General features: G+C 37.9%; 1 protein-coding gene across 1 annotated transcript in view; it reads right to left on the bottom strand.

Moving 5' to 3' along the window:
- RAB27B (RAB27B, member RAS oncogene family) overlaps nucleotides 1-24,372 on the bottom strand; it is a 141,860-nt gene extending 117,488 nt beyond the window's left edge. Inside the window, exons 1-2 of the mRNA XM_045456863.1 lie at nucleotides 24,263-24,372; nucleotides 24,056-24,130 (exon numbers count right to left, since the gene is read on the bottom strand). The gene's annotated coding sequence lies outside the window, so the exon portion shown is untranslated. The remainder of the gene's footprint in view (nucleotides 1-24,055; nucleotides 24,131-24,262) is intronic.
- Nucleotides 24,373-24,664: the final 292 nt, after the last annotated feature.

Below are 24,664 nucleotides of genomic sequence, written 5' to 3'. Positions count from 1 at the left end.
GGAATTCATGAATATTAACTACCTGTATTATATTAATTTGTATTTGTTTATAAGGTAATAAGAAGACTGAGAGACATTGGGCTAGCAAACCTTGGTCATTGGTATTAGAAAAACAAACCTACAGGGTGCAGTCTCCCTCTTACAAGTAAAAATAGAGTCAACTCAGGCGTAGCTTGAGGCTTAAAGGATTTGTGATTGTGGAGAGGTGGGTGCTATGAAATAGGAAGTAGGTTGGGAACACCATAGCCAAACATGAAAATTCTGTCTCGACTGGTCTGATAGAATGTAACATGGGAATATGAAGCAGACACACATTTCTCATCTCCATGGGGACCTGAGAAGTGGGCAGCTCAAGGAGAGACTGATTTTATTTTACTCCTAGGTAAACACTGAATCTCTGTACTGTTTCCCTTTGCTATTAGGAAGCCATTTTCCTCCTGTCCTCCAAGCCAGGATTCTTAGATAAGGGTTGGTTTATTTTATAACATTGAGAATAAGTTACCTGGAACAAAACCATCATGGAAATAGAGACGTACAAAAAACAAATTGGGGATTGAGTATAATAGTAACTGTTACGCAGTAAACAACATATGTTACCCATTTTGCTAAGTGTTTTACATATACTAACTTCTCTTTCACTATAACCCTGTGATGATGGTATTGTTATTCTCAGTTGTTCAGATGTCAAAAGAAAGGCTAATTCATATAAGCAAGGCTAGCAGGTCGGTGAGAGAACAAAAGTTTACACTCAAATCTGATTTCTCCAGTCCCCTCTGCCTTCATTGCAAGTTAGAATGCCTCCCCAAACTAAGAATGTTAGGGTGTTAACTACATACGGGGCCCCTGGGTGGCTCAGTTGGTTAAGTGTTGACTCTTGATTTCAGCTCAGGTAAAGATCCCACGGTCCTGAAATTGAGCCCTGGTCAGGCTCTGTGTTGAGCATGGAGCCTGCTTAGGATTCTCTCTCCCTGTTTCTCTCTCTCTCTCTCTCTCTCTCTCTCTCTCTCTCTGTCCATCTCCCCCACTTGTGCTCTCTCTCTTTCTAACAAATATTTAAAAAAATTAAAAAATTCTTAATACTTGGGACCTAAATAAAAGTTATTCTTGCCACCTAATAACCAGGGTGTAATATTTCTTTAAGTTTTCTCCTAGTTGGAGACTATATTTTTTTTTTAGAATGGGCCCTACTAATTTCGCTCTTCTCCAAGACAAAAATTAGTCAACGGACTTCCTCATCCACCTAACAATCTCCTTATAGCTTCATTTCATACATCAACATCTTCTGACACACGTTTCCCACATACAGTGAGATACCTCCCCTCGCTATGCTCCCGTAGCGTTCTGCACATACGCATCCTGTGGACCGTGCACCACCGTCCTTCTATACAGTGGTAGAGTATGTGCCATTGCACCAAGCCGACGGCAGTATCCATCTTTGTAGCTGCCTTCACCAGCATGGTGGTCAACTCACTGCTGTGTCTCAATAAATATTTGCAAACCGACTGAATGAATGGCTCTAATGACTCCTTTTGAAGTATTATGCTTCATCAGAGGACATGGGTCCTGACATTCTATACATCTTCCAGTAAAAGGAGATAAGTAATAAGTCTAGATTGTGGGTGATGAGATACAGGGTCACCTAGGATCTGCACCTCATGACTCTAATATTATCAGTAGAGCTCAAATCGTAAAGGAAAAAGGGGGTTTTTTTAAATCTTCTCTTAGATGATTTCTTTACCACATTTTGAAATAAAAATAACTAAAAACTTTTCCCTGAAATGAGGTAGGAAAAGGAATATTAAAGATCCCTATCTACTGATCTTCCTGTCTGGGTCCAAAATGAGCTGCAAAAAGATGTACATGTATCCATGGCTCAAAACCCTTCAACTGAATGAAATCAATCTATTTCATTAACATAACACACATTCACTGTTTTAAGAGAGGCAGTACAACGGTTAAAAGCATAGACTCAGGCACACTTCTTGGCACAAATTCTCTCAAGAGATGTTTACCATATCAATTAGGTTGAAGTTACTCCTCCAGCTACTGATTTTAACCACTATAATCTCTTGTCTGGAATCTCTCATCTGGACTATTTTGACAGCCTTGGAACTGGTGTCCCTGCTTCTCCTCTTAATCCCTTGCCCTCACCACCTCCCCTAATGACTTCCCATCTTCCTGGGCATAAAGACCAGAGTTCCGGGGCGCCTGGGTGGCGCAGTCGGTTAAGCGTCCGACTTCAGCCAGGTCACGATCTCGCGGTCCGTGAGTTCGAGCCCCGCGTCGGGCTCTGGGCTGATGGCTCAGAGCCTGGAGCCTGTTTCCGATTCTGTGTCTCCCTCTCTCTCTGCCCCTCCCCCGTTCACGCTGTGTCTCTCTCTGTCCCAAAAAAAATAAACATTGAAAAAAAAAAAAAATTAAAAAAAAAAAAAGACCAGAGTTCCATAAGATTATTCATGCTGTCCACTATGGCTCTCTTGTGTATCTGATCTCACCTCCCATTATCCCCTTCTCTCTTTTTTCTAGCTATAGTTACCTCCTTGCTCTTCTTGAACATGGCAAACACAGTCCCATGCAAGGGCCAGGGCACCTACCATCTACAGTTACAATTCTTCTGCTTTATATGCTCTTTTCTGCATTTGTTAGCTGTGTGGCTTATTGAACCATTGAATACAAGTCTCTGCCTAAGGTCCATGTGGTCAGAGTTTCCTTCCCTCACCACTCGATCTAAATCAGCCCAGGCTGTCTCAGCCCTTGGTCTTCCTTAATTATCCCCATTCAACATACCATTGATGAATTTGTATATTTTTGGTGTTCTATCCAGAACTCCAGGATAACAGGGATTCTATCACCAGTCCCTAATAGAGCATCTGGTCCATAGTAGGCACTCAATAAATATCTACTGAATAAATAATGGGATACCTCTTCTAAAAAAACCAAAAAGCTTACAATTCAGTTATGTTGAGGATATAAAATGTTGAAAACTTAGCATATGAAAGCTAAATAGCACAATGCTTGAGTGATATGCCATGTGGTAATAATGTAGAACTAAGGTTCAGATGTGCCATAACTGGCATCGAAAATAAGTTTGATGTCTTTGCATACTTAAAATTATGTTATATAGGGCCTGGAAGGAAAATTATTCTGTTTCTCTGCTTCTGTCTAGATTGCTGAGAATCCCTTCCCATATTGGGAGATGCTCTTTCGAGGATAGCCCGTTCTCACAGGCTTCCAAAAGTAGTGCAGGGTTTGAACATCCTGTGAAATCTTGTTCCCACAATCTGATTTGGCATGGATGCAAAATTTATAGGGTGGTCTTGCACATTTTTGAGATGAGACCTTACATTGATGTCCTGGGATAGGGCCACCAACTGCAGAGGAAACCAGAATGTTATACAACTGGAGCCTTTGGCCTTGATATTCAAGTCGTCAGTCTCCTCCTTTGGCTTGACTCCAGGACTAGCTGTGTTCTCTCTCACAGTCTAGAAACACAGAAAATGGGCAAGCCAGATTGGCTTCCACCTACCACTCAGCTGTCTTCAGGACACCTGTTCTCCTAATTACTTGCTTTATACTCAGAAAATGCAAATACACTTGATTATTAGCAGTAGCAAAACACAGAAATGAAGGTGCCTCTTTTGCAGAAATAGCAAGTGAATTCTTAACAAATAAACTATGAACAAGTTAAGTGACTTTATACTTTTTAATATTTGTATATTTGATTGACCCTAATGTCTTCCTGCCTTCCATTCTTATAAATTCAGATAACTCTATACATGTTCTTTTAGTTTAAAAAAAAACAAGCTGGGATGCTTATAAACTCAGAAAGATGAAACTACATCCAGAAATTTTAGCTACAAGATAAACTGCTTTCATGACAGTGACTCCAACACTGTGCTCCACCCACCATTATGACTCAGAGAAGGGCCTCTCCTGTTCTTTCTTGGGAGGTAGTGTTCCAAGTTTATAGTTTCCTCCAGGGTGACAATTAAGTCACCTTTATAAGCAATTGCCTTACAAAGGTTTCTTCCTGGGTCATTTGCCCTACTCAGAAAATAAGACTGCTTTAGATCCCTTTGTCCTTTTAAGCTTCACATGTGAAAACATTCACTCTTCAATGAAAAGCTGCATGAACTTTGATGTTGCAACATACCTTTATTTGTATCACAAACCTTCAGGCTTAAATCAGTCCCTCAAGACTGATTTTGCCAGAAGGAAGAATGTCAGAATACCCGGAGCTTATTTTCATGAGTGGTTAAAAACGCTAGAATATGTCTTCAAAATTTATAGAGGCCTTGGGTCCTTACCAACTGCCACCTTCTGCCTGTAGGCAAGAGGAGGACCAAGCCATCAAGGCTGAGAGGTGGGTCACTTTTTAATTTAGCAAAAGGGCTTGCTTCAGCATATTCACTAAGGCTGGCATTCTGCATAGAAGGTTAGCATGGCCACTCTGTAGAGGTGATATGCTAATTCATAAGGCTCCATGCTAAGCTGCTATGCAGAATGCCAGCCATATGTGTGTGTGTGTGTATATGTGTGTATATATATATATATATATATATATATATATATATATATATATATATATGCGCCAGACGGACAGCAGTGCATGTAGTATATAAACTTTTGTGTAACAAAAAGGGAAAAAAGACTTTACATTTATATTTGTCTGAATTGGCACAGAGAAATACTGAGAAGGTAACAGACTCAATTAGCTTTAGGGAGCAGAAGTATGGGGAATTTGACAGGTGAGGAGGGTAAGGTAGGTGAGTCTTCTTGGTGTAGCTTTATTGTTTGAGTTTTGAACCATGAAAATTTATTACTTATTCAAAACAAGGTGCCATAGGGAGATAGAGCCTCCCTTAATATTTGTTTTATCTTTGAAAATAATTATAATAGCACTTGGTTCTTTGGTTTTGTATGCCAAGGATATTATTCAATATCCATTACTTCCAAGGACATGCTTCTTAAGAAAGTAGACCACAATTAGATAATTATCATGACCAAAACCCTAGGTAGGATTTATGGAAAATAAAGTCCAAGTTTTAATCTTATCACTTTTTTTCTTGCTGAATTTCTCAGTTCTCTTTCTTCTATTAATAAAACTGCACCAGAAATAATATTTCTCTCTCTGCATTTCATCATCTCTATAACTAATCATTTTTTTAAAATTACCATTTAGTGAAAGGCACATGTTCTGGTGTATATGTCCTAACCTTTACACTTTACAGATGAGGTAAGATGTGGCCAGGGACATTTAAGTGACTTGCCCACATTGCTAAATCAGCGTATGTGCCTAGTTCTGCCTGATTAGAAAGCTCTCATTCTGTCCATAGCATCTTTTTAGCCACTCCCAAGGCATGGAAAGTAAGTGATTCAGGGCACCTGGGTGGCTCAGTCAGTTAAGGTTCTGACTTCGGCTCAGGCCATGATCTCGCAGTTCATGAGTTCGAGCCCCACGTTGGGCTCAGTGCTGACAGATCAGAGCCTGGACCCTGATTCAGATTCTGTGTCTCCCTCTCTCTCTGCCACCACCCACTCACTCTGTCTCTCTCTCTCTCTCTCTCTCAAAATAAACATTTTTTAAAAACAAACAAACAAAAAAAAGTAAGCAATACATTGACCGGAGATGTTTGACTGCTAAGCTGAGAAAATTCAGGCAGGCATCTTATAGATAAAAAATTAAACAAGTTTCTTTTTCCTTTCCTGTTTAACATCCAGATGAGTTATGCTACATTGCTGCCTATAATGAGAATAGGTTCTGGAAATGTGCATTAGAAAAATGATCTGCTAGAATGTTTATCCAATGGATGGAAAGAATGTCTTATCATTTCCTTCCCAACCCTGAGGCTCTATAATTCTTTCTATTTAGACATCAATGTCTATGAATCATTTCATTATTCAGGGGACTAGTTAATAAAAAGCATAAGATAAAATCACTCTTATAAAGATCCTTAGTAACAGTGCCTTCTGTAGAATCAATCAAGTAATGGAACTTTAATAATATGAGCCATAGGATGAATGCTTCCTTCAGTCACATGAACTTGTCACCAGGCCATGCAGAAACCATAAAAGACAAAAAAAAAAGTGTTAGAGAAGTTGGAGATGGTCATCAAGAGGATGTGACCACTGGTTGACCCAAGAGCTGAACCCAGGCAATTGGAGGCTCCTCACCGCCTCCCCTGTCTTGGGAACGTATGTTCTATCTGCCATTCTCACACTAGAAGCCAGTTTCAAGGAGGCCACCTTGCGAGAGCAACATGTTGTTGAAACTCTCTAGACATAACTGAACACAGTTAAGACCTCGATGGAAACTTCTAGTATTCTGGCAGGTGGGTGCGGACATCTACTTGTTTTAAGACAAGCCTCATGTATAAGTTCCCTCGCTTGTAGAAACCTGGAGTGGCCCGCCTGCGGTCTCACCTTGCCCTCTGTGTGCAGGAGCCGGCTTCAGATTTCACCTGGGAACTCTCAAGGTTACAAACTAACAAAAGGTAAATGGGACTATATCAAAAGCAAAGCCTATTGCTCTCTGTAACTTATAAAAATGAAAAAGAAACTAAACACATTCTCTCTATACAATTGAGCAATTGTAGTCCTTGGTATTTATGCCTGTGAACTGAAACTTCATGTTCACACAAAAACTGCACAAGGATGTTTATAGGAGCTTTCTTCATAATGGCTAAAACCTGGAAGCAATCACGATGTCCTTCAAGTAGATGAATAGATAAATAAACTGTGGCCACATCCAGAAAATGCAATACTACTCACTTTAAAAAAAAAGAGCTATCAGGGCACCTGGGTGGCTCATTCGGTTGAGCGTCCAACTTCAGCTCAGGTCATGATCTCACGGTTCGTGAGTTCAAGCCCCACATCAGGCTCACTGCCATCAACCTGTCAGTGCAGAGCCTGCTTCAGATCCTCTGTCTCCCTCTCTCTGCCCCTCCCCCACTTGTGCTCTCCCAAAAGTAAATATTTTTTTTAAAAAAAGAGCTATCAAGTGATGGAAAGACATGGAGGAAACTTAAATGCATTTTACTAAGTGAAAGAAGCCAATCTGAAAAGTCTACAGACTATTTTATTCCAACTGTATGACATTCTGGAAAAGACGATACTACGCAGAAAGTAAAAATATCAGGGGTTGGAGTGAGGAGGGAGGGATGAATAGATAAAGCACAGAGAATTTTAGGGCAAATACTGTGTATGAAACCATAGTGGTGGGTACATGTCATTATACATTTGTCCAAGCCCACAGAATGTACACGCCGAGAGCAAACCCTAAGGTAAATTAGGGACTTTGGGTGATTATGATGTGTCAGTGTAGGTGCATCAATTGTAACAAACGTACTAATTTGGAGGCAGATGACACTCCTGGGGGAGGCTGTGCATGTGTCAGGGCATGGGCTATATGGGAAATCTCTGCACCTTCTTCTCAATTTTAAACTGTTCTAAAAAAATAAAGGCTTTAAGAAAAAAGACAAGTTGTCAAATGAGAAAACATATTTGTAATACAAGTATCTTACCAAGGATTTGTATCCAGAATATATAGAGAACTCTCACAATTCTATGAGAAGTAACTCAATACAAAAGTGAGCAAAAGATTTAAACCTCTCAAAAGATACACGCATGTGTAATAAGCCCACATAAAGATGCTCAAACCGTTAGTCTATTGGGAGAAATGAAAATTAAAATCATAATGAGATCCCACTACACACCCACTGGAAGAAACAAACTTAAAAACACTAACAATATCGGGTGCAGGTGAGAATCTGGAGAAATTAGAACTCTCCTGTATTTCTTCTGGGGAAAGTATTAAGCAGAAAATACTTTGAAAAACTATTTGGCACCTTCTTACAAAGCTAAATGTACACTTGCATAGCTCAACGATTCCACTCTTAGGTATTCACCAAGAGAAATAAAAACATACCTCTACACAAAGACTTGAAAAATCAAGGTTCAAAGCAACTTTATTCTTAGTAACCAAAGAAATGGAAAACTACCTATCAGTAGGAGAATGGATAAACAAGTTGTAGTATATCCATGAAATAGAATACTACTCAAATTTTTAAAATAAAATCTTGAACTACTGATACATGCAAGGTCATGGGTGAATATCAGAAACATTACACTGAGTGAAAGAAGCCATACACAAAATAGTACGTACTGTATGATTCCATTTACATGTGATGCCAGAGAAGGCAAATAAATATACAGTGACAGCATATTGGAGGCAGCCTAAAGCTAGGGTTTATTGCAAAGGGACATCAAGGGACTTTTTGGAGGTGATAATATTCTCTATCTTGATTATACCCATGATTATATAGGAGTACACAGTTTGTTGTGTGCAGAGTATGGCACAACAAGGTTGTTTAATGAAAAAATATTCTGATTCAGATCAAGGTTTGTCCCTCTAACAGCATAAGATGCAGATATAAATTTTTAAAAATCTCGTGAATGTGTTCATGTTCTAAAAAAGTATTTAAGGTATATATACATTATGCGGCGCCTGGGTGGCTCAGTTGGTTGAGTGTCTGACTCTTGATTTCAGCTCAGGTCATAATCCCAGGGTCGTGTGATCGAGTCCTGCTTCAGGCTCTGCACTGAGCATGGAGCTTGCTTAAGATTCTCTGTCTCTCTCTGCCTCTTTCCCTAGTTTGCTCTCTCTCTAAAATAAAACAATAAAAAATTAAAAAAATAAAAATTGTAGGTGATCAACAATATTAATTTCAATCCTAAAATTTGTATGGAACCAGAAAAGACCCCGAACAGCCAAAGCAATCTTGAAAAAGAAAACCAAAGCAGGAAGCATCACAATCCCAGACTTCAAGCTATACTACAAAGCTGTGATCATCAAGACAGTATGGTACTGGCACAAGAACAGACACTTAGATCAATGGAATGGAATACAAACCCAAAAATGGACCCACAAGCGTATGGCCAACTAATCTTTGACAAAGCAGGAAAGAATATCCAATGGAATAAAGACAGTGTCTTCAGCAAGTGGTGCTGGGAAAACTGGACAGCGACATGCAGAAGAATGAACCTGGACCACTTTCTTACGCCATACACAAAAATAAACTCAAAATGGATGAAAGACCTCAATGTAAGACAGGAAGCCATCAAAATCCTCAAGGAGAAAGCTGGCAAAGACCTCTTTGATCTTGGCCACAGCAACTTCTTACTCAACACGTCTCCAGAGGCAAGGGAAACAAAAGCAAAAATGAACTACTGGGACCTCATCAAAATAAAAAGCTTCTGCACAGCGAAGGAAACAATCAGCAAAACTAAAAGGCAACCAACAGAATGGGAGAAGATATTTGTAAATGACATATCAGATAAAGGGTTAGTATCCAAAAATCTATAAAGAACTTACCAAACTCAACACCCAAAAAACAAATAATCTGGTGAACAGGCAAAAGACATGAATAGACACTTCTCCAAAGAAGACAACCAGATGGCCAACTGACACATGAAAAAAAATGCTCAACATCACTCATCATCAGGGAAATACAAATCAAAACCACATTGAGATACCACCTTACCCCTGTCAGAATGGCTAACATTAACAACTCAGGCAACAACAGATGTTGGCGAGGATGCGGAGAAAGAGGATCTCTTGCATTGTTGGTGGGAATGGAAGCTGGTGCAGCCACTCTGGAAAACAGTATGGAGGTTCCTCAAAAAACTAAAAATAGAACTACCCTACGACCCAGCAATTGCACTACTAGGCATTATCCAGGGGATACAGGTGTGCTGTTTTGAAGGGGCACATGCACCCCAATGTTTACAGCAGCACTATCAACAATAGCCAAAGTATGGAAAGAGCCCAAATGTCCATCAATGGATGAGTGAATAAAGAAGATGTGGTGTGTGTGTGTGTGTATGTATATATACACATACATACATACAATGGAGTATTCCTCGGCAATCAAAAAGAATGAAATCTTGCCATTTGCCACTATGTGGATGGAACTGGAGGGTATTATGCTAAGTGAAATTAGTCAGAGAAAGACAAAAATCATATGACTTTACTCATATGAGGACTTTAAGAGACAAAACAGGTGAACATAAGGGAAGGGAAACAAAAATAATATAAAAACAGGAAGGGGGACAAAACAGAAGAGACTCATAAATATGGAGAACAAACTGAGGGTTACTGGAGGGGTTGTGGGCGGGGGGATGGGCTAAATGAGTAAGGGGCACTAAGGAATCTACTCCTGAAATCAGTATTGCACTGTATGCTAACTAATTTGGATGTAAATTTTAAAAAATAAAAAATAAAATTAAAAAAAAATTTTTAAAAATTAAAAAATTTAAAAAACAAAATAAAAGAAAAAGAAAACAATATTAATTTCACTATTTTCTTTCCAGTTGTTCTTATGTAAAAAGTATAAGTAATGTCCTCAAAGGCAGTCAGCTAAAAAAAAAAATCTGAGAAATATACACAGAAGGACAAAATTAGAAGTCAATGTTTAGTCATCTAAGAACGATGAAAGGGATCTGGTATTACATGGAAATCTTCCTTCATTTGTGGTTTATTATATGACCAGGGTTTTAGAATACCCTTGTGTTTTACTTTCCCAATTCTGGTATTTGTTATTTTTTATTGTACCCATTTGGTACCTAGCACACATTTCCTGTATTAGTCATTGCATTTTTAAGTATACGTTCTTGTTTTTTAAATTTATCTCAAATTCCTAGAAGGCAACAATTATATCTGTTCTTTTTTTAATGGTTGATTTGTTTAGATGAAACATTCAATAAAAGTTCAACATATTGTTGATAATATTGATGTCCTCATCTTTGAAAATTTCTTGCCTCATCAATATTATTTAGTCAAATAACTTAGATATTATCAAGTTACTTCCATATAAAACGAAAAAAGAATTATTTAAGAGATTCAGCCAGGTAATTTAAGGTCCTTTTCTTTCTCTTGATACATTCATAAATCTAGGATCATTCATGTATTCACTTGCTTAGTCTCTCAATGAACACATAAGGAACATTTCCCTTTGCCAAGTTTATGTTAAGTGTTGCAGACAAGACATTATTATAGGTTCAGATTCTAGAAAGAAAATCAAATATAGCAAAACAAATTTATAATGGTAGGATAAATACATCATGAGAGGTGTGGAAAGGGTGAAAGATGATGCCAAGATAAAGTACCAGATAACATTCAAAAATAAAATTTTGATCCTTCTATTCATTAGCTAATCTAAATTTTTACAGTCAGATTTAATGTCATTAATGTCAGAATGTAGATGATCTGCAGTTGATACTATAGATAAAGGTTGGGTCATTTGGGCATTAAAACTGTGGTGATTTTCCCAGCCAAGGAGAGTAACCCTCTCTTTCTGATTACTTAGGTACCTGCAGCTATGCCTGAAGTCAGTCAACCCATCCAAGTCTTTTCTCTTGTTTACAAGAAAGAAACTTTGTTTGCATTAACAGCCCAGAGAGGTAATGGTGAAGCTGAAAATTAAAAGGTGAACTAGGAAATTATATTAGAAACTGACCTCTTCCATTTCAGACCTTGGTGGAAAGTCAGGGTAACTATATGGGCAACTTTCTTCCACAGAAACATGTTTGGCAATTCTGAATGAGAACTTGGGCACTAGGATTATGTCCACTTATATAATTTGTTTGATAAAAGAAAGTACCCTGTGCCAATATGCTCCCTTTCTTTTTGCCAAAAAAAAAAGGAAATGATAACATTAAAACACAATTCTTTCAAGTATAAGCATTATGTAGTCAAAACCTCAAATGTTCGTGCTGCTTCCTTTGTCAAGACCTCCTTCCTGGATGATGGATGCTGTTTCCTTTCCGAACTTTCCCACCCCACTCCCTCCATGACCCTCCCTTACCTAGGAAATCTCTACATACCTTCTAGATCCTTATTTAAATGCCAGTTTCTTGGAGATGTCATTCTTGACTCTATCCTGCCCTAAACACACCCAGCTTAGATCCCAACAGACTAGGAAAGGATTCCTGTCATAAGCACTTTTTCATAAAACTTGTAATGAATTAGTTATATGTTTATTTTCTGCCTTCCATTCCAGTCTGCACCCTCCATATGGGCAGACACTGCTTCTAACTTGTTTGTATTCTAGGCACCTCAGAGCTATTTGTTTAATAAATGGTGAAATTTACAAGCAATAAGTAAATCCAGGGAAATAATCCTTTCATTTTGTTAATGAGAAATCCCAGATAAAGTAGTTCTCTACTATAAAATTAATTCTCGTAATTTTTAAATAGCATCCTATTTGATACATGTCCTATTTCCTCACTGCACTATTGAGTGTTATTATAAAACATAGGTTCTGTTTAACATGGAAGTTACTTTTAGATTAATATGTTCAATTCCAATTTATCATAATTGAGCTCAGAACAATGAAATTCTATGTGAAGCAAAAAGCTATAGAAATTTCCTTAGATACCCTGGTTGCCCTGACTCACATCTTTTCTGTTTTGAGCCTACTGTTTGACCAAAACCACTCACTATATCCCAACGTCTATGGTTTTTTAAGGGAGTTGATTGAATCAACTTGAGTAAACTAAATGATACATAATATATTTTGGTAGTTATACTTTAGCTCTAAAGCCTTTTTAAAAATAATAATACCAAAATATATCATGCATCATTTGCTTTACTCATATAGTTTTCCATTTGGGCATGATCATGATACATGTAAAGTCTACTCAAATAGTAGGCATTTACTAATTTTAACTCTTAGATGGTTATAAATTCTATCACAATTAAAACTATCAGAATAATTCTCTGCCACTTGGAAGTGAGGCAAAAATGTGGGCAATACACCTTTAATATCGTACGGGGTCAATGGCCACCTGAGGATTGTGTAGGTAGGTACAACGCTGTTCAGAAGAATTTTCTGCAAAGATGGAAGCGTTGCCCAATATGGTAGCCACTGGGCAAGTGTAGCCACTGAGCATGTATAAAGTGGGCAGTGTGACTGAGAGACTAAAGTTTTTGTTGTATTTAATTTTAATTAATTTAAGTTTAAATAACCACATTTAAATAACTAGTGGCTACCTTACCAGACAGCACAGGTCCAGATAAATATACTACTTAGTTTGCCTCATTTTTTGTTATTAATTAAAAATCCCAGCTTGAGTAAAATTACTTGTTAATTTGTAGAATTTTTCCATTAAATATGCAAAAAAATTTTGCCCAGTGGGACAAATATCTCTAAATATTTATGGTCTGCTGGATATTAGGAAGTTTTAAAATCTGTGATCTTATCCAAACACATCTTTGTTAAATTGCCTATATATACATATTTCTCATATTTTCTCTGTAGCAGTCATAACATCTAGTTCCCTTATTCATTAATAAGTTATGGAAAATTGTTTACATATGTGCACTGTATATTCACCAGAGAGTCATGATTTGAAAATCAGACTTTAGCATTTTTGGAGGCGACCCCCAATAGCCCTCAAAATTAACTCATAAAATTATTTTTCAAAAAAATTTTTAATGTTTATTTTTGAGAGAGAGACAAAGAGAGCACAAGCAGGGGAGGGGCAGAGAGAGAGGGAGACACAGAATCCGAAGCAGGCTCCAGGCTCTGAGCTGTCAGCACAGAGCCTGATACGGAGCTTGAACTCACGAGCCATAAGATCATGACCTAAGCTGAAGCTGGACCCTTAACTGACTGAGCCACCCAGGCTCCCCATAAAATTATTTTTGAGATTTCTCAGACAGCGCCTGAGAAATCACAAAGATTTGCTATTTTACTTTATTAAAAAAAAGAGAGACAGAGAGAGAAAAGATGCAAGAAACAATTAGGTTTGGTGGCTCCATAGTTACTCATTAGTTCAATACTATTGTAGGAGCTACATGGGAAGAATTATAAAATCAGGAGAGAGGCTCAGACTTCCTTAGGCTAATTTACATAGTAAAAGGTAATTAATATAAATATTTCAGAAATTAGAGGCTTTTGGGGAAGGCCCTGGAGATTCTTCAATGCCTTCCATAATATGTTCTTACCCTCAGGGAAAACATTGGTTAAACCATTATGAGAACCTATTAGAAAACTTCACTCCCCTCAATTGTGACATCGTTGGGTATTGTTCTAAATTAACCACAGCCAGTTTTATCATCAAACAGCTCTCTGTTGATGCTGCCTGTGAGCTCTGCTGTAAACTGTAGGCCAGAATTGGTGTTTTTAACAAAGTACAGCCCCAGAGCCTTATCAAACAGACACACCAAGTTCTCTCCAAAGAGCGGACTCCTGGGGATAGCTTCTAAAACTAACAAGGCTTGGACAACTTTCAGGCTGGACCAGCGGAATGAGACAGGGATTTGCTGAACTCTCTGTAGTCCAGGGGTAGACACATTACATGAAAGCAGAATGCTGGCCCCTATGTCCAGGGCAACAAGTATTTATCATCAGGACAGAGTGAGTTCATGAGGAATATTTAATTGTTATTGTCTGGAATATGGCTGGCATTATTTTAACTATTTTTTAATAAATGTGTAAGAAACCCCTTTCTCTTTCTTCTTAAACTATCTCTAGTCCTAACCTTAGATTTAAATTAATGTCATGATATCTGAGTCTCACTGACCCACTAGGAATTCAAAAGCAAATATTTCACTGCATCTCTTTACTTTCCATGGCAATAGGTTATTTGCATAGGATCAATACCAGTGTGTCCACATTTTTTATCAGGATGTAACTGCACAAATCTGTGTTGCAACCAAGTCTATGCTTGGAGCGTCATTTCTGAGAAAAATTCTGGTTTCATAAAGTACGGCATTTCGTCAGTAAGGAACATATATGGAGTGGATGCCCACGAAACCCTTTTAGGAAATTGGTCTAGTACCTAAGTCCCTGCCTTTCAGGTAGTACAAAGGTTACTTCCAAAAGGACGATAGGAATGTCTAGAAGGGAAGGAAAAATTTCACCTAAATTCATAGGTAAAGCAGGTGAAATCTAGTGGAGAAGGTGTTTGGGGCTTGGTTTCCCAGACTTAGGATAGGAGAGGTACTAAAAGAATTTAAACATCCAACTCGAGACTATGAAAATTTCAGACAGACGTAAATTTTGTGGTTGTAGCAGTTAATCAATACTGTAAGATCCTAGATTTGCAAACTCCAGAGAGTTTACCTGATTAATTTATGCACCTGTGGAAACAATCAGGTCAAACCTGTGCTCCCATAAGACTTCACTTATAGAACAGGTGATGGGCTGGATTTGAGACACAGGCTTAGTTGGTCAAGCCCTGATCTAGACTGCAAAAATAAGGCAAAAACAGGGCAGAAAGTACTTTCAGTAACACATGGGGACAAAGACCATCCAAGGATGTCTAAGAGAAGATATTTAGTTCATCTCATTGTCTACTATTGATTAAAAGTCCCAGATTTAGTGAAGTTACTTGTTAACTTGCAGGCTTTCATCCTGCAGAAATGCAAACAATTTTTGCCTGATAGAACAGATAACCCCAAAGATAAACCCTTTTTAAAATTAATTCCACAGTCATATCCTAACCCTTCTTTTGAAAATTTCCTACATATGCATACATAGTTTCTTAAAGTGCTTTTCAAACTGTTCATTCCTGCTTACTGATATCTTTCACTATTAATGAATTAAAGAAAATTTTTTACACACGTTCATTTCATATTTGCCTGGGAGTTAATGATTTTGCATTTTGAAATTACACTTTAACAACTATATGCTGATATAAAAAGCCAGGGTGAAAATCATAAGACAAGATGTTCCTTCCACCTCTGGCACAACATGACCTGAACACTGGAACTTCAGGATCATCATCTCTACAAGGGAGGTGGCTGAACAAGGAATTCGAAAGTCATTGTAAATGTTCTAAACTTCATTGTAAATATTCTTCCAAACTTCATTGTAAATATTCTAAAACTGACAGTTTTCATACATCAATAGAGGCAGAATATTATTGAGAGAAAGAAATTTTAACATTCTGAAAAGAACTCAAAGAGACCTGGAATACACTAAGGCTTTTTATTCCAGTAACAACGAAAGGGATCCATTCAAAATGAAAAAGCACCATTCAAGTGATCCCTTTGCCAGGAGCAATTGCTCTTTAATTGAGCTATTTGTTCTTAAGATAGATAACTTTTGACATACACGTAGAATGATACAAGATTTATATCTTTCCTAGAGTTTTTTCTTGTCAAGGCATAAAATAGGGTCATTCTTTTTCAGAGAGCATATGCAATGTTCAGATAGTAAGTCTCCACACCCTTTTCATACTGAGTGTGAAGTTGCTATAAATCTCAAGTGAAATTTTGATTTAATTTGAATTTAGACAAGTAGAAAATTGTGAATAACTGAAACTTTTCCAAAAGGGCATCGGAATGGTCGTCTAAGGGTCATAAAAAGTGCTATATTTTAAGGCTTTTAAAAAAATAGTTTGTAAAAGAAGGGAAAGGCATGATAATAATTAAAACAACAGGGGCGCCTGGGTGGCGCAGTCGGTTAAGCGTCCGACTTCAGCCAGGTCACGATCTCGCGGTCCGTGAGTTTGGGCCCCGCATCGGGCTCTGGGCTGATGGCTCAGAGCCTGGAGCCTGTTTCCGATTCTGTGTCTCCCTCTCTCTCTGCCCCTCCCCCATTCATGCTCTGTCTCTCTCTGTCCCAAAAATACATAAACGTTGAAAAAAAAAATTAAAAAAAAAAAACAAAAAAACAACATAGGTAAAAATATAACACCTGCAATATTCATGGGACAGCTGAATCATTTTAGGATTTCGTCACTAATGGTCTTGGTTGGAATATTTTCTCTACTAAGAAAATACAGGCTATTGCAATATAGACCATCTAAAGTCCAATTATAAGCTAATTCTAACCTTGAAAATGAGGATTTACCTATAGGACATGATAGTTATCAGAGTAGGCCCAGGAGAAATTTGGCCTTAGAATCAGCATCATGGATTTATTTTAAACCAATCATTTATTTGGTCATCATGCAGATGTGGTTGAACAGGAAAATGTTAAGAGTGTTCAGAAATCTGTTTTTTTTAAATATTTATTTGTTATTTATCTTGTGTGTGTGTGTGTGTGTGTGTGTGTGTGTGAGAGAGAGAGAGAGAGAGAGAGAGAGAGAGAGAGATTGGCAGAGAAAGAACCCCATGCAAGCTCTGTACTAAAGCACAGAGCCCAATGCAGGGCTCGATCTCACAAACCATGAGATCAGGACCTGAGCTGAAATCAAGAGTCAGATGCTTAACCTGCTTAAGCCACACAGATGCCCAGAGAAATCTGGTTATTTTATCTAAACCCTTACACAGTACCCTAAGGTAAAAATTTTTAAATGTGCCTAATTAGAAATAATCTCAATGAGATGCGTGAATAAAAGTGAAATTTTTTAATGAGGTCAAATGAGATTTAATAGCTATTTTTTTTTTAATGTTTATTTATTTTTGAGACAGAGACAGAGCATGAACGGGGGAGAGTCAGAGAGAGAGGGAGACACAGAATCCAAAGCAGGCTCCAAGCTGTCAGCACAGAGCCCGACGTGGGGCTCGAACTCACGGACTGTGAGATCGACCTGAGCCGAAGTTGGACGCTTAACCGACTGAGCCACCCAGGCGCCCCTAATAGCTATTTTTAAATCTGGACATTATTTTCTACATTTTCAAGTCTGAATTATATTATCTGTTGTATTATATATGGCTAAATTAAACTGTATAAGTTTCTGCTGCAAAAACATTTTTTAAATTGAGATGAAATGACATTAACTGCATGACATTGATCTTTGTCATTTGTTGAGACTTGCTTTGTATTTTGTGATACTAAATTTTTATGTATAAAAAGAATGTTTATGCATGTTAAAAAGAATAACTTTATTGGTTGCAGTTTTCATATATGTCTCTTAGATTGAAATTATACATCGTATTGCTGATATTTTCTATTCATATTAACTTTTGCCCAGCATGTGAGAGAATTTTGTCACAATCTTACTATGATTGTGGACCCATCAATTCCTCCTAGCTTTATATATTTTGTTTATATTATTCTAGGTTCTGTCATTAGGTGCTTATAAGTTCAGGATAGATATACCTTACTGGTGAATTGTACATTTAATCATTAGTTAACAACCCTTTTATTTTTTTTTTTAAGTTTATTTATTTATTTTGAGAAAGAGAGCAGGGGATGTGCAGAGAAAGATTGAAAATCCCAAGCAGGTTCCATACTGTCAGCACAGAGCCCAATGCGGGGCTTGAACCCATGAACCATGAGATCATGACCTGAGCCAAAACCAAGAGTCAGATGTTTAACCGACTGAGTCACCCAGGCACCCCATTTTAAATTTTAATTATGCTTTCTGCTCTAAAATGTAATTTAGTAATTATCTGCCTGTTAGATATTTATGTAGTATCTGCGTTTTAGATATTTATGTATTACCTTCTTCCCTCATTTAGTGGTATTGATTTATTACTAAAATTCAATAGATTTGCAGTAAAGAAACTAAGACCTAAACAGTTAAAGTTGTATTTTCGAGGACACACAATTGGAGCATGACAGAGCTACAGATAAATTTAAATATTAGCAGTGCAAGATCTCATGAACTTGAATTCTACCTCCTGTCCTGACCCTCTCAACTTGTTTCTTCACCCTCAGCAAACGGCGTTTGCTTTTTTTTACTGGTCCTGCACAAGGAGAGATTTTAGTCTTGAGTTTGCAAATTTGTCTGTGGCGGCCAATCCAGAGGATTCTATCTCCTTCTATGAGATCAGGAATGTAACCAAACCAAATCTTGACACGTCAGGGACTTTCTTCCCCTTCTTTTCACTGCGAGCCTCTTGCATATGCATTTAGTTTAGTTTAGTTTTCTATTTTGGATTCTGTCTGATGATAAAGTCGCTTCAGCTACATCCAGCTGATAACACTCAGGATTAAGGTTTTCCTTTGAAAGGACTAGGTGAACATATTGTTGACCAATTTTGCTACTATCCCTAGTTGTATTGTCAATATCTATGGAGGGGAAATACTGAAAAATCACCACAATTTTCCACTAAATATATATGTTCCAGTATGTATGTGTAGGAATACACACACACACACACACACACACACACATTTGGAATACATGTGGCTGTTTGAGTGCAAGTATATATTTTATGGCTGTGCACTGATGAAATGATAAAGCTCCAAGGTGCTTAGACATGAGTCAGTCACTCCAAGTATTACTAAACTACCTTCTTTATCAATGAGCTCACTTCTTAAACTTGAGCAAGCACCCTGTGGTGTGCACTGTAAAGTGCCATGTTCACCTCACTGAACTTCTCCAGAAGCTGTGTTTGAAGGCCAAGGCCAGGAAGTACAGTCCTGTCAGGGGCTGTGTGTCAACCTCCTTGGACCTGGTCCTCTCTCTCCAGCATTCCCCGGAAGGAACAGCACGTCCATTAATCAACCACTGTGTTGGTGTTTCTGAGGAGACGATCAAAAATGTACCACAACTGCACCTATAAAAGCTCCTAATTGAAACTCGGCCTTTAGAGGATTCGGGAACAATGCTCTCTCTTTCTGCTGTCTATGGGAGTAGCTCTCTTTCCTCCCACAACTGTGTGATGCAGAATCACCACAAGACTTTCAGGAGAGACACAGGGGTGATAAATGGTCTAAGACTTGTTTATTTGACTATGTATTCAAAGAAGTTAGTTCATAAAGTTGCAACAACACTTGTAAGTCAGAATGGAAATTAAATTTGTCCCAGATATTGTCATGGACGCTCAACATATGTCACCTCATTTTTCTCAAAACTCCATAAAGTTTTATCAATGGGATAAAATGCACAAGATTCGAAGACTTAAGAATGACCTAGAATGGATTTAAATTGCCTAATGAAGTCTGCACTCTTTCTGTAACAGCACACTGTTGCTCGTTAGTTGGCTGCCTCTCTCACTCAGACCCCTGATGATCTGTCACTTTTTAGGGGAGTCTTCTAAACAACCACATCTGAAAAAGCCACCAAGTCATCCCATATCACTACCTATTAGATATATTCTGGTTTAATTTGTAATAAGTTAGAACAATTTAAAAAGAATTTTAATAAAATGTATTTGGTTTATAATGTTTGTTACCTACTTCCCTCTACAAAATGATGAAGTCCATGAATGGTGGGACATATCTTATTTACTGGTCTCACTTTCATACCTGGCATACAGTGAGGAATTGACAAATATCTATTAAATAAAGATAACCCAAAGAAATTAAATGCTGTTCCATAAAATCTTATATTAATTCCAGAGTATGAATGGCAAAGCTCATTTGCAACTTAAACATGATTCCGTAGAATCATGATTAATATATTTTTTTAAGTTTATTTATTTTGACACAGAGAGAGAGAAGGATAGCAGGGGAGGGGGAGAGAGAATCCTAAGCAGGCTCCACACGGACAGCGCAAAGCCTGACACAGGGCTTGAACTCACAAACCCTGAGATCGTGACCTGAGCTGAAACCAAGAGTCAGATGCTTAACAAAACTGAGCCACCCAGGCACCCCATGATTAATATTTATCAACAGTTTCCTTAAGAAGAAGGCTTTAACTTCCTCCCTATTAAATAAAAGACGCAAGTGGAAGGAAGCAAGAGAGTATGAGTGTCTTTTGTTCACATCAGCTATAGGTGGGTGAACCAGGAGGGATAATTGAAACAATGTTTTGGATAAAACTGCTTATCAGTAATCCATGGCTCACATTTCATTTTGCTCAAGTGGAAGGAAGCAAGAGAGTATGAGTGTCTTTTGTTCACATCAGCTATAGGTGGGTGAACCAGGAGGGATAACTGAAACAATGTTTTGGATAAAACTGCTTATCAGTAATCCATGGCTCACATTTCATTTTGCTAATTGGTCTTTTACACCCAAAGGCTGAATCTCACCTATTTAAAAGCTTTCTGCTGTACCTACAAACTTATTTCTTTATAAGTAAAACCAGTTTTGGAAACAAAACCTCTGCTTTTGAGAAAAGCTTATTCCCAAAACGATATGGATAGTAACTTTTCCCTTTTGCCAAACTCCAACGAAACATGTGTTGTCCCTCCTGGTTCATACAGGCACATATGATGTGGACACAGCATGCTTCCAACATACTCTCCTTCCATTTACTTTAACCCTTTCATTTAATAAGAAAAAGATCGTAATTAGATTTCAAGGAAATTCCCAAGTTCCACATAATTCCTATTCACTGTGGCCAACAGGTTTGCAAACATTCCTGTTAGCATTGTAATCACATTTCAGGGCATATCAAGGACTTTCTGTCATTTCTTTCTGCTGCTTCTTTATCCTTTCAACAAACACTCAGTGCTTCCCACAGCGTTGACCATTTTTTGCATTTTCTGTGGCTTCTACTAGGAGACCTTCTTTTCTTACTCAAAGCAGAAAACCAAAAGAAAAGTAAACTGAAATGACACAAGTTTTGCCGATGCTCCCCTTCTCCCATTACGTTAGCTCCTTCTGGGTGGTTTAATAATCTAAAAGCTATCTTTTTTTCATCTCTTTCTTAAATGTCTTACTAAGTACCCTATTCACATGAGAATCCTTATTTTGGATTATTTTATGTCCTTTAGGAGAAAAAACGCACTACTGAGGGTGAAATCGGTGTAACCAGATTTGCTATTTGCTGAACCTCTTTTAAATAAAAACTTGTATGTTAAAATTAATCTTTTAGAAATGTCTACCTTAACATTATCCAGTAAATGCAGATAATGTTGATATTCACCTGGATCTCCTGGGTAGTCAGACTTTTCAAGGCCTGAACAGATTATCCTCAGGGATAAAAATCACCAGATAATCACTACTTTCACACTTTAACAAATTAGTTTTAGCTTTGCACTGGATTCTGCGGCTTAAGTCCCACATGTTTGCCGGCAATTCTGGACTTTGGCCGAACATTGTGCCAAGTTAGGTTAGGTCTTAGACTCAATTAGGTCTAGCTGGTACACTTAATTTCAGGACTTAAATTCAGCAACAAAGTTCGTGTTCTGAAAAGAGTATCAAATTCTGAATAAGATCTATGTTCTTGGGGCTTTTTTTCCCCTCTCATCATTGAATTCAATCAATCTTTAGACCCCATATATAATTGGATTATTTATGGTAAGGCGTGTCTGATGAATATGACATAAAACTAAAGTTTAAGGCTACAAATCACATGCTGGGCAAGAATTCTCAAAGTTGTTTTAATTGGAAAGAATTGAGTCATCTTCCCAGACTGAGAATATAGAAACACTTTTTTAAAAGAGAAAGGGAGAAAATTTATTAACATAAAGCTCATGGAATTATGTAGTATATTGTTATACCAACTAAAAATAAATGCAAAACATTTCTTTTGCTTCACAAAATTTTGGAAATCTATTACTGCCCCCATTCTTATTTCCCCAACTTTCTCCATGAGCGAGGCATTGCTTTCAAAAAAGATATTCCCGGTTTAAGAAATATTATACAGCAGGGGCGCCTGGGTAGCTCAGTCAGTTAAGCCTCTGACTTTGGCTTAGGTGATGATCTTGCACTCTGTGAGTTCGAGCCCCACGTTGGGCCCTGTGCTGACAGCTCAGAGCCTAGAGCCTGCTTTGGATTCTGTGTCTCCTTCTCTCTCTGCCCCCTCTGCCCCCTCTGCCTCTCATTCTCTCTCTCTCTCAAAAATAAATAAACATTAAAAAATTTTATAAAAAAATAAAAAAAGAAATATTATAGAGCAATATTAGCATGTTATTTTTACATGATTATATTCATTGGCATTTAAGGATATTACATATTATTACAACAATTTATAATTTCTGTTACATTAAAAATATAGGTAGTATTTATATAGTAAACATTCAATCAGAATGTTCAAATATAAAAAAGTATAGAACAGTAAAATAAGACTTAATCCCTCCATCCCTCATATCCTCTGCTCCTCTTTTTTTAGACCGAATAGTTTTAGGAGAAATATAGGTATACTTACAGAAGCTTAATACCTAAACAATTCTAAATCTCATTTATGGTATTTCAATATATCAAAGATAAGTACTTTAAAAAAATAATTTTCGAACTATTAAAAGTATATTTAAATTCTTTAAAAAATACTTTACATTAAAGTCACATTTTCAATGTTGATGCCTTGCTTTGAGTCTCAGTTTAATATTTTCTTTCCTGAAGTAAGTTTAATGCCATTGTTTATCTTAAAATTTCCCATCAATTAACCATTAATATGACTCGACATTGTATTCATTTATAAATACGTTTATGTATTTCGTATTGGTTTAAGACACCTAAATCTGATCTGATTTCTAAGGTAATAATCTAACCTAACAATGTGACAAGGCTTTAAAGTTTGTAAAGAGCTTTTAATGCATGAAATTGGCATCAAGGCCCAGCGAAAGCATTTGCGGTCGATTTGTAATACTTACAGAGAATGTCCAATTTTCTCTGTGGGGTTACCTTCATTTGGGTTTTCCAGTAGCAAACTACTCCCTTATCACACATAACCAGATTTATTGTTGAACAGGAAAGGGAACTTTAGATAATTAAGTTTTTAAACGTGTCTGCATGTAACCCGCTAATTGTAGTATCGAGTGGAGTGTGGTCAAAAGAAAGCAAACTCAATTTCTCCTCAATGGCTTTGCACTGAGAGGTGCAGAATGGTGTAACAGCTTTCTGGTAGCCCACATTGAGGAGGAGTATTCGGAATGCAGAAATAAAGCATGAAAAGACTCCTACACTGCACCATGGCAATGATCAGAAAGGACAACCTTTGAGTTTTGAAAACAGAAAGCAGAAAGCCAGCAAGCAGTCTGCAGCCCCCCCAGCAAAATCTCTTCCCCATCAAAACTCTGTTGCAAATCCAGCTTCTCCTCTTGCAAACCCACAGGCGGGGAGAGGGAACCACAGCCACTCCAAACTGGAGCTACAGGGCCATCATTAGTGGTTTCTGTCACTGTCTTGGTGCTTTTCCTTCATGAATGAAATATGCAAATGGCATTTTACATTAGCTCTTTCCGTGAAGAAGAAGAAGAAGGAGGTCAAGAGATACAACTAGCACAGCCAGCACGTTAGAGATCTGTGGCCAATGTACTTACACCTTCAAACGTCTCCAGATTTCAGCCTCTGGAAATATCTAGCCCATTTCTTTATGGCACTGTTGCTTCCGTCAGCTGTGGAAATTAACATAAAATAATATAGTGACCCAGTGAGTGCTGGACAGCCTTCCAGAGCATCCGGTTAAGTGAACACTAACGGCACACGGACGGTGTACAAAATCTGAATGATAAACAGCAAGTAAATACCTTCCAAGGGGCCAGAAGGGGGAAGGATGTTGAGCTACTGCTGCTGTCGGCTCTCTTGTGTAACAGCAAAGGCGGCTCAGTCCCTCTGACAGGCTGTGAAGCGCGGCTGCCGATCGGCGTCGGGGCGGTCCTAGTGCCTGCGCCAGGTTATTACACACAAGGTAACCCTGAAGAGCTTCCCTGCTTCCTGCGATTTGGCTAGAGGGTCTCACCAAGGGCTTTCGGGGGCATCAGCTTGTTAAGCATCAGGGCGGCGGAGGTGGGGTTTGGGAAAAGTGATTAGTAGCAAATGGGGTCTGCCAAGATTTCCAGACACTGCTGTTGAAACCAGAAAGGATTATAGATCATGTTGTCTGTTAAATAAACAGTGCTCTTGAAAATCTTAAAGCCAGAGAGGGCTTT

The sequence above is a fragment of the Leopardus geoffroyi genome, chromosome D3, assembly GCF_018350155.1.
Source record: "Leopardus geoffroyi isolate Oge1 chromosome D3, O.geoffroyi_Oge1_pat1.0, whole genome shotgun sequence".
NCBI classification, from domain to species: domain Eukaryota; kingdom Metazoa; phylum Chordata; class Mammalia; order Carnivora; family Felidae; genus Leopardus; species Leopardus geoffroyi.
Note: the sequence above shows the minus strand (reverse complement) of the source record. Positions and strands in the feature narration are given on the sequence as shown.